This window comes from Aricia agestis, chromosome 2 (assembly GCF_905147365.1).
Source record: "Aricia agestis chromosome 2, ilAriAges1.1, whole genome shotgun sequence".
Classification (NCBI taxonomy): Eukaryota; Metazoa; Arthropoda; class Insecta; order Lepidoptera; family Lycaenidae; genus Aricia; species Aricia agestis.
In genome coordinates this window covers 21,323,414-21,333,816 of record NC_056407.1, presented here as the reverse complement: position 1 = coordinate 21,333,816, position 10,403 = coordinate 21,323,414, and positions in this window count along the sequence as shown.

The following is a 10,403-nucleotide window of genomic DNA, read 5'->3' as shown; positions in this document are numbered from 1 at the left end:
GTGAATGAATGAAGTTTTTTTTATATCCGTTCGTGTGAATATAAAAGATTTTATGTCAGATATTTGTAAGGCTCCGATTTGATTTATGTAAGTTACCTGCCTTATTATAACTTTTAGGGTACCGCTGTGATATAATATAGAAAACCAAAGTAATCCATAACCAGTCCTATGATGTGAAATAATTATAAAATATTACTTATGGCCATACGGTTGTATAATTTCATTTAATATTTAAAATATTTCATTATGAAATACTTAAGAAGTTAAGTTTTTGATATAAAAGCTTCATTAAACTTAGTTAAGTACTCGTTAAGTTTCTTAAAGTGTTGACGTTACTTTCACAAAAAAATAAAATTTATTTCAATAAAGTTTTCATATGGTTTCAGTCTAACTTTCTGTCCTAAATAACTGCACAAATCCCAAGGGCTATTTTCACCTAGATAAAATGGCGGCGCAACCAGTCTGTGCTACCAGTGAAATGTCTACAGATAGGACTCCTTGAGTTCTCTGCATAATATAGAGCTGTTTACATTTTGTTGGTGTCGACTGTCGGCCAGGTCCCAATCTAGTTTGTGTCAAATATCAAACGAAATAACAGTATTTTAAAAAGATAAAAACCGACTTTAAAACTGTACGTAATTGAGAATTAAAATTCCCTATCTCATAAACTAATGAAGCGATTTTGATGTAACTTCCAGTAAGAATTACTTAAATCTGATTTGTAATTCCGGAGATATGCGAATATAGACATAATATACAAAAACTGGGCAGTTCTGGAAATATTACCTCTACATACACACGGGTCGAATTGACAACCTCCTTTTTTGAAGTCGGTTAAAAACATAAAGAACCTTCAATTATTATAAACTCATACGGAACCCCAGCTGTTATCACAGACTCTGCGCCATAGGGGCCGGCGCTACGTGTCTCACTCTCAAAGCGATGGCAGATACAATACTGGCGCCCGCCAGTCGCCCCCACCGTGACATGCGCCCGATCAAATGAATAGCGCTAATTAAAAAAAAAGAATATTCGAAAAAAGAATAGAACGTTTTTGAATTTTGATAAATGTTGCGTCTTCGTTGAGGAATGATGATGTTAGGAATATGAGTGCAAGTTTAATGATAATTATCTATACGTGTTAAAATTTTAATATGAATATTATGATATTTATATGCCTTTTATATCTGACTGCTGAAGTAACTCTACATTCTACAACTTCGGTATAATTGATATTTTGATAAATGTTGCGTTGCGTCTTCGTGTAGGAATGATGATGTTCGGAAAATGACTGCAGGTTCGTATGAAATTCGTGAACGTGAATAAAATTTCATATGCCTTTTATAGTTTACTGCCGAACTAACTCTACAATTTAGGTATTTGATTAATACTTTATTATTCTATTTATTTATAACGCCTCCGTGGTCCAGTGGTATGGAGCGCGGCTCTTGACTTGGAGGTCGTGGGTTCGATTCCCGCGTTGGAAACATGTAATTTCCAAGTTTGGTTAGGACAATGCAGACTGATCACCTGATTGTCTGACAAGTAAGATGATCCATGCGTCGGATGGGCATGTAAAAAGTCGCTCCTGCGCCTGATCTCTCGCCAGTCGCGTCGGTTTTCCGTCCCACTGGGTTATGGGAGTAAAGGAATAGAGAGTGCTCTTGTGTACTTCGCACACACTTGGGCACTATAAAACTACTCCTACGTAGCTGGCCTGGTTAATTGATTCAGCGGTTCAAGAGTATTATCGTTTAGCAGACAGACCGTCAGGCAAATTTTTGCATTTATAATAGACATGAATACCTAATATAATTTTTACTCATAGCTTTAGATATGTGGATATAAATGATTCAATATGATGAGCCGGACACGTTCTAATATGATTTGTGATCATCATAAGTTCCTTGTCAGAGCACCATCCTTAGATGTGCTATGACAAACATTTCCGATCATTAAATTCAAATTAAATTGTAAAATAAAATATTCATTCATTTCAGTTAAAACTTAAAAGTAATAAAACGTGAATAACACCGATCTTTATAAGTTTAAAAGAGACTGTATATTTTTTGGGTACTTATTTATTATTTTGGTATATGTAAGTAATTTAAAATATGTTTTTTAATATAAGTACCTTACAAATTACAATGACAGTATGGTTGTACGCCTTAATACCTAGCTAGTCTATGAATATAAAATATGAGTTACATTTTATTAACATCTTTTCTAATACGTTTAATCCATAGTTTGCGCTGGCCTAACATACCTACAAGGTGAGTAAGTGTTAAAAATGTCAAATAGATGAATATAATATGACACCCCGTGGTTCGGGGAACGGCCGGTTTTCTTATGTGTCCCAAACGACGTTTATAATAGCGAGATGTTAAGAATACCGAATTGCGTACAGGGTGTTACGAAGTTGTATAAGGATCAATTCAGACCGCAAAAAAAGCGAAGACGCATTTCTAAATTTGTATTGAATTGACAGACTTCATTGATGTCTCCGCAATTGAAGTCTGTCAATTCAATACAAATTTAGAAATGCATCTACGCGTTGCGTTGCGGTCTGAGTTGACCCTAAGTATTACATTTGAACCTTGAATGAAATTGTTCGTGAATCGTGGCTAATGACTTAGATGCTAAGTTTTTTTTATATAACCGATAAACATACAAATAAATAGAAGTCATTTAGAAAATTTAATATTTATTGCACAGATATTCGTTTATCACAATTTGCAAATGATGTCACTATTATAACTGTAGTAAATTATGGAGACAGAATTATATCTTTTTGCTATTTTGTCATTTACGTTATCTATGAAATATTGTTTGAATAAAATGTCAAAAACATAAAAGTTATGACGTAGTTATGGCCAGGCAATTCTCATGACGCAGGCTTACAGTCATTTAAGTTTTGCACTCATAGCGGCTATCGTACGAATCTAGCAGTAAAACCAACTTTATGAACTATAAATTATTATGAAAATTTAAAAAGTGTAAAAATGACATTCTTTGAATACCTTACTATTAATGTCTACCAGTTTTATAGCTTTACTAGCTGTCCCGGCAAACGTTTCTTTGCCATATAAAGTATTATGCCCGTATTATTTTATTCAAGTGACTAAATAAGTATGTCACTATGGCAACGTCCATCGCTATCCCGTCGCACAAACAATGGTCGTAGTCAGTCTCGAGTTGTAATAATTTACTATTATATTTATTCAAAAAATGCACTTATAAATATAATAAGTACCTAGTAGCCGATTCTCAGACCCACTGAATATGCATATAAAATTTGGTTAAAATCAGTAAAGCCGTTTCGGAGGAGTACGCGGCCTAACATTGTGATTTGTGACACGAGAATTTTATATATAAGATTACTCTCGTACTAGTAATTACCCAATTCTGCAATTTAAATCTAACATTAAACTGCTTCGCTACGATTTCGATGAGGTCTCATTATAAATAAGTCCTGTCAACCTCAAACGTGTTTTGATGAGTCAAACATTCAAATCAACCGTTGGACGCTTGTTCTATGTTAAAAATACTTTTTAATACGAAATTGTTTTTTGATGTAAGATAAAGTTCAGACAGGATTGAATTATATAGCCCAGTTAGGATACAAATTACCCGCGTCCAAACCATAGAACATTTGTATTCGTGGGTCCAGATACCCAAATTTTGGACTAAAACGTTGAGAACACCCTGTATAAACTTTAGTAGACGGCACGTCTAAGGGTCCGGGTAGTTTTTATGCGGGGACATGGCGGGGACAAAGCGACTATGGAATGAAAGAATGAATGAAATTCCGATCTCTAAGCGCCTCACAAAAAACTGTCAATGAACTTCCTCTCTATAGTTTGTTGCGCCATTTTGGAATTTTGAATATTTATTGATCCTGGACATTAATTTGGATTCTGTTGCGATTTAACTATATTTTATGGTGTAATAAATTTGGTAATTAAATAAAATGAATAATTGTAATGTAAAATTTATTTAGGAGTTTAGCGTTACTCTTTTATAATATACGCTTATTCGAAACTGTTTCTATTAAAATAATACTATACGGTTGCTATAATAATAATATTACTTAATAATTATTGTATATTAAAATAAAAGTATAAACTTTTTTGTTGTGAACAAAATCTGACGTAGTATATACAGTAATAATTGTAAAGTCTGGGTCCTTGGTAATATGAAGGTAATGAGATAATATTAAACTTTTAAAACGATTAATGTTACAGATAATGTGGAGTCGTTATATAAAGAAAATCAGTTGACGACCTCTGTGGCTCAGTTGGGGGGCTGTTGATAGCTCAAGGGGGTCGCGAGTCGAATCCCGCCGAAAAAGTTTTCTAAGTTCCTGAGTCATGGATGTGTATTAAATATGTGTATAATATACTAAAAATCTTAAATATATGTATAGTATAAAAGTATTAAATATATTTCCGTTGTCTTTTACCCGTAACACAAGTCCTTCAGGAACTTACCACGTCAGGCTGACGTGGTGTAAAGCGTCCATAGATATTATTATTATTATTTTAATGATTTAAAATAAAGAACGGACTAGTTAAAGAAGGTTTAAATATAGATTTTTTAAAGAATATAACATGTAATTAAATTAACAAAAATTAAAACCGACTTCCAAGGTAAAAACAATAATAAGATCCTTATAATATGAACTAAAAAGTATTAAATAATTTTTCCTATCTAATAGTGGCTTTTTCCGAATTCGGCTAAACCTCAACTATTTCTGTACTCAATCTTCATCATTTTGAAGTCGGTACCAGATAGATGAATATATATTGAGTCTATGGCTGAATCTTTAGTTCTCTGACAGAATATTTGAAACTTTAGGAACTGGCACCGACTTCAAAATGATGAAGATTGAGTACAGAAATAGTTGAGGTTTAGCCGAATTCGGAAAAAGGCACTATTAGATAGGAAAAATTATTTAATACTTTTTAGTTCATATTATAAGGATGCTATTATTGTTTTTACCTTGGAAGTCGGTTTTAATTTTTTGTTAAAAATAATAATTTCACTCTTTTTAGTTACCTACTAGCCATCGCGTAAGAAAATACTTCAACCCCTTAATATTATCTTACTTAATCTTGGTAAATGTTTACAAACCTACCCCAATTTATTTGACAAACTACTACAAAAGAAAGTCGACGACTATATCTGGGTGTTGTGGTCTAAGTTCCAACCTAACCTAACCTACTTTTGGACTTTCTAGATTGTGTTTGTTTTTGTTTTGGCGGGGGGCTGAGCCCCCCGAGCCCCCCCTTTAGGGGGGGCTGCGCCCCCCCGTTCCCCCTACGGTATCCGTGGCTGAGTAGTTAAGTAAGACCCACTTATCACAGCCTTCGTAAACATCAGAAAACAGATGCTCTTATCTGAAGATTACGAAAATCTCAAATGCGAATTTCTTCTAAACGGAGAGTTTACTGGCGGTGGAAACGGTAAGTAGGAGTTTTTCTCACCCAAAACAATCCTCCTTAACCCATGTCACCAACATTTAATTGATGTAGGTTCCTAAACCTTAGCCAAATTTTTTAAAGTATTTTCGCCATACTTACAAGGGTCACATTTCGGCCTGTCATTCGACAGGGGTTGATTTTTGAGAAAAGTTTATCTGAGCTTTTTTGCTTCCCTTGGCGCCCCCTATCGATTGGTATAATAAAAACGGGTGGTCATAGGGGGTTGTATTTTTGTCGTCAAAATTTTTCTAAGTATTTTCGCCATACTAACGAGGTTCGTATATCGGCCTGTATCTGGCCGGGGGTTGATTTTTGAGAAAAGTTTATTTGAGCTTTCTTATTCCCTTTGGCGCCCCCTATCGATTGGTGTATTCAAAAGGGGTGGTTATAAGAGGTTAAAATTTTGACGAAAAGTATTTTTTCCATAGTGCCCCGTTTCCTTCAGTCCAACCCAAATGTGTGCCTTACGCTCTGGAGTAAAGGTTGAATTAGCTACTTATGTTCAATTTTGTGGTACTTGAAATATTATGTACTAGCTGTTGCCCGCGACTTCGTCCGCGTGGACTTCAGTTTATAGCGCGCGATGTCAACAAAATTGGTGTCAAAAGCTTTTAAAAAAAACCCTGGTACCCCTTAAATCAATACAGCTGTGCAGTGTGCACACAATAAGTACTTCATTTTTGTATATTAAACTTTATATTTTATGCCAAATTTTAAAGCTTATTTAGCCCCCCAATTACACAACTTTACCCATAAACTATTTATCATTGATAGATTTAGCCCCAATTTCACCAACGTATGTTAGTGTTAACAGCTTGTTAAAATGTCCTGTCTTCTCTTTCATTCATATGAAAAACGAAACAGCTAACGTGATACTAATTCGAGCATTAACTTTAACAGTCGTTGGTGAAATTAGGTCTTAAGGTTACGTCACTGCCTGCACAGATAAAGTACTGAGTTATTTAACACCGTAGAATAGATATAACAATCGAAAAAAATCGAGACTTAAATGTAAGATGGTACCACCTCTTATAGAAAGACTTTTGAGCAAGCGTTAGCGCGATGTAGAAGACGCACGGCGCCATCTATTATGAATTTTTTGAACAAATTTACGACCCTTACAACCCTTTTTTCCAGTAAAAAAAGTAGCCTATGTCCTTTCTCAGGCTTTAGACTATCTGTATACAAAATTTCATTACAATCGGTTCGGTAGTTTTGGCGTTTGGCGTGAAAGCGAGACTGACAGACAGACAGACAGACAGAGATACTTTCGCATTTATAATATTAGTATAGATTATGTGCACACTGCACAGCTGTTTTTGGGTATTTTGATTAATTAAGGGCCGCGCTACACCGGAATGGCAGCGGCGAGGCGAGCACTTTCAGCGCTGCCATTCCGGTGTAGCGCGCTGCGCGGCCCTAAGAGGGGTACCACTTACCAGGGTTTTAAAAAGTTTTTAAATTTGACACAAATTTTGTTGACACCGCGCGCTATAAACTAAAGTCCACGCGGACGAAGTCGCGGGCAACAGCTAGTTATGAATAAAAACAATAATACATATATAATAAAGTAGGTATGATTAGTTCTGTTACAATAATGAAGTAAAAATAAAGCGCCATCTGTTTTCATATATTAGAATTAAAATGTTGATTGCATTGATATATTTTCTGGATGGAATATAGGCCAACACGGTACACTCGAACTCCTTAGAAATGCAGTAGGAGTTCTATAAGATAAGATATATTGATTATTATTATAGCAAGTGATAATATTATTAAACATAATATTCTAACGTATTAAAAACTATAAACAAAAACATAATAACTAATAGGTATGATTAGTTCTATGTTATAATAAAGTAAAAAATAAAACGCCATCTGTTGAATCGTATTAGAACTAAAATGTTCATTGCATCAATATATTTCTGGATTTTTTATAATATTATACATAAAATTTATTTAAGATTTTTGAAATATTATTTTAATACACATCCAAGACCCAGGAACATTGAAAACTTTTTGTTCCGCCTGCGGGGCTCGAACCCAGGACCCCCGGGATGAGCGCTGGCCACGCGCAATGCGAATTAATTTTCATCGATATTTTCATGGAAATAAGATATTTTCCCACATCAAAATGTAGCCTATGTCCTTTCTCAGACTCTAGAATAACTGTGTACAAAATTTCATTGCAATCGGTTCAGTAGTTTTGGCGTGAAAGCGAGACAGACAGACAGACAGACAGACAGACAGACAGACAGACAGACAGACAGACAGAGATACTTTCGGATTTATAATATTAGTATAGATTATGAAACAACATTAAGTATAATTTTTTGTATTAAAATCGTTTTGAAATGTACCAAATAAATAAGGACATAACGTGATGACTGATGATATTTTATGGTGTTGTGTGTATATTGTATCCATATACAACCATGTGAGTTGTGACATTGGTGACCCTGACATGGTAGTGATGATGATGATGAATGTAATTTGCATAGTAGCATATGCTTTTAGTTCTTAAAACAACGCCTAAGCCCCCAAATTTGTATCTATAAGGAATCCGGAGTTCTCTTAGTATCTTCGGAACCATAGTATACCTTGGTGCAAAATCTTGCGTTTTGGTAGCATATGCTGAGGATGCTTCTCATAAAACTAAAATCACCATATGTTTCCATATAAATTTTGAGGAGTTCCCTCGATTACTCATGGATCCCATTATCAGATCACCACTTTTGTGAAAATGGGACCAAATTGGAGTAAAACCTAATATAACAAAACAAACATTTTGAAAATCGGTTCACAAACGGCGGAGTAGTGGTCGAACATACAAAATTAAAAATTAAAAAAAATATATATATATATATCCACGGCCGAATATATAACCTCCTCGTTTTTTGTAAGTCGGTTAAAAAAACAACCTTAAGGAGCAATTATAACAAAATCTCTACTCCACCTTATCATTTACAATGATAGAGCAATACAATAAAACTAAAAATAAGATGACTAGATACTATAATGTTGAAAGTAGCAATTTATAAAACTATTATTATGTCAGAATTAGCATAAAGCTGTTTCGGACGTAACGTAGTGCAGACAGAGTACCGCCTTGGCTTGACCCGGAGGTTTATAAACTATAAAGAGACTAATGATGTCATATTACTTTTAGACCCGTATTAATAAACCGCTCTCACCGCTAAGATTATGTTCAAGATCGTTCTTGGGATGCTGTTTTTTACTTGACAACGGCGACGCGAAAAGGAAGCGTAAAGATTTAGTCAATCTAGGTACTTACCTAATATGGCACATACAATAAACATATTATAGTTATACCATAGAGGAAATTGATTCCTAGGCAGTTGACGGACCTACGTCAATGAATTAGCTGTGATGATGGGTTTGACTTAACGCGACCAAATTACTTAGATTTGCCATATTATGCCTAGGAATCAATTTCTCCGATAATAATAATAGATATTTATAGTAATCATAAGATGATATTTTTTTTTAGTTTTTACCTAAATCGTACTTTTGTGTGGTGACTCGTGCGTGGTGTGGACTATCAAATATCAACTGAGTGCGAACTGTGAACGTATAATTAACAAATCTTGACCCTTACAAAACACTGTTTCTTGAGTGCGATCAAACGTAGACTTTAGTTTCACATGCTTTTGATATCAAGCTAATCTACTGCCGTACTATGAGACAGCGATGATTAACTACGAATAATAAAAACTAAGGAAAAGTAACTCTGTCAAAAAATATGCTCTACAATACTTGTCAAAAACCTAAGGTAAGTACACATTTCAATACATTTGCAATATTTAGGTGACCTTGAGCGGTATAAGGCTGACGTTACATGACAGTTCGAAAAGAACCTTAAAACGGTAATAGTATGGGGGTTACGTTTCCTTAGTCTTTATTATTCGTAGATGATTAAACTTAAATTTAATGAACAGTTTGACAGGCTTATGTCAAAATCTTCTTTTAATGACAATTAAGTAATTATTATCCATCTCTGAGTGTGACAGTAAGACTATCTCAAGACACTGAGCCGGGACTACTCGGCCGATGCGCTCTGTTGAGTGATTAACTAATACGGGTCTTAGTATAGGCACAGAATACATATTAGTTTAACGTATAGGTGTTGGTCAGTTGTAAATTGTATTCACGATAATATTAAAAGCAGTTATCTCGGGAAATTTATCAGAATGGTTTAACGATGGCTTGATAAAAATGGGCCCACGCCGCGCCTACGGAGGCTGCACGTTGTATGGGCATTGTGGGAAGTACAAATGGGAGGAAACGTTAGTCGATCTGAAGAACATCTGCAATGGCGCCTTAACCACTTTGCGCCGGCGCATAGGTGAAAAATTAAAAATATACGCGTTTTTGGTATTTTACCTACGCGCGTGTTGACTCGGAGAGCAAAAACAAACGAAGCGAGTTCAGTATAAGTGCATCAATATTTTTGTGTTTTGTTAAGAAGAAAAATAACACAAAATACCTCTATATTTATTAAAGTAATTTAAAGGAAGTTTAATATTATCTAAGTATCCTGTCTGACTCTACATTTTTTTAAGTATTTTCTATTTTTAAGTCAAGTTTTGTGCATAATACCACTTTCACCTTTTTATGATGATAATTATTTTTATTCTCATTCTAGTAAGCAGATTATTGCTTAATCATTTCAAATGGCTATTGCACAAAGCCTATCGGAGTATTAGCAGGAGCTACTTAAGCATTCAGTCTTCGTACAAGATAATCTGTTGAGATAATGTATTCATGCGATACGTGCGAGGTGTCACTTCTGCGACGGGCGTCGGTAGTAAGGCTCTATGACGGAGGCGCGGCGCGTGAGTCACCGTTCATTGAGCGGCGGCCCATTGAGGCTCGCTCGGCGCGCCGCGCGCCGGCCGC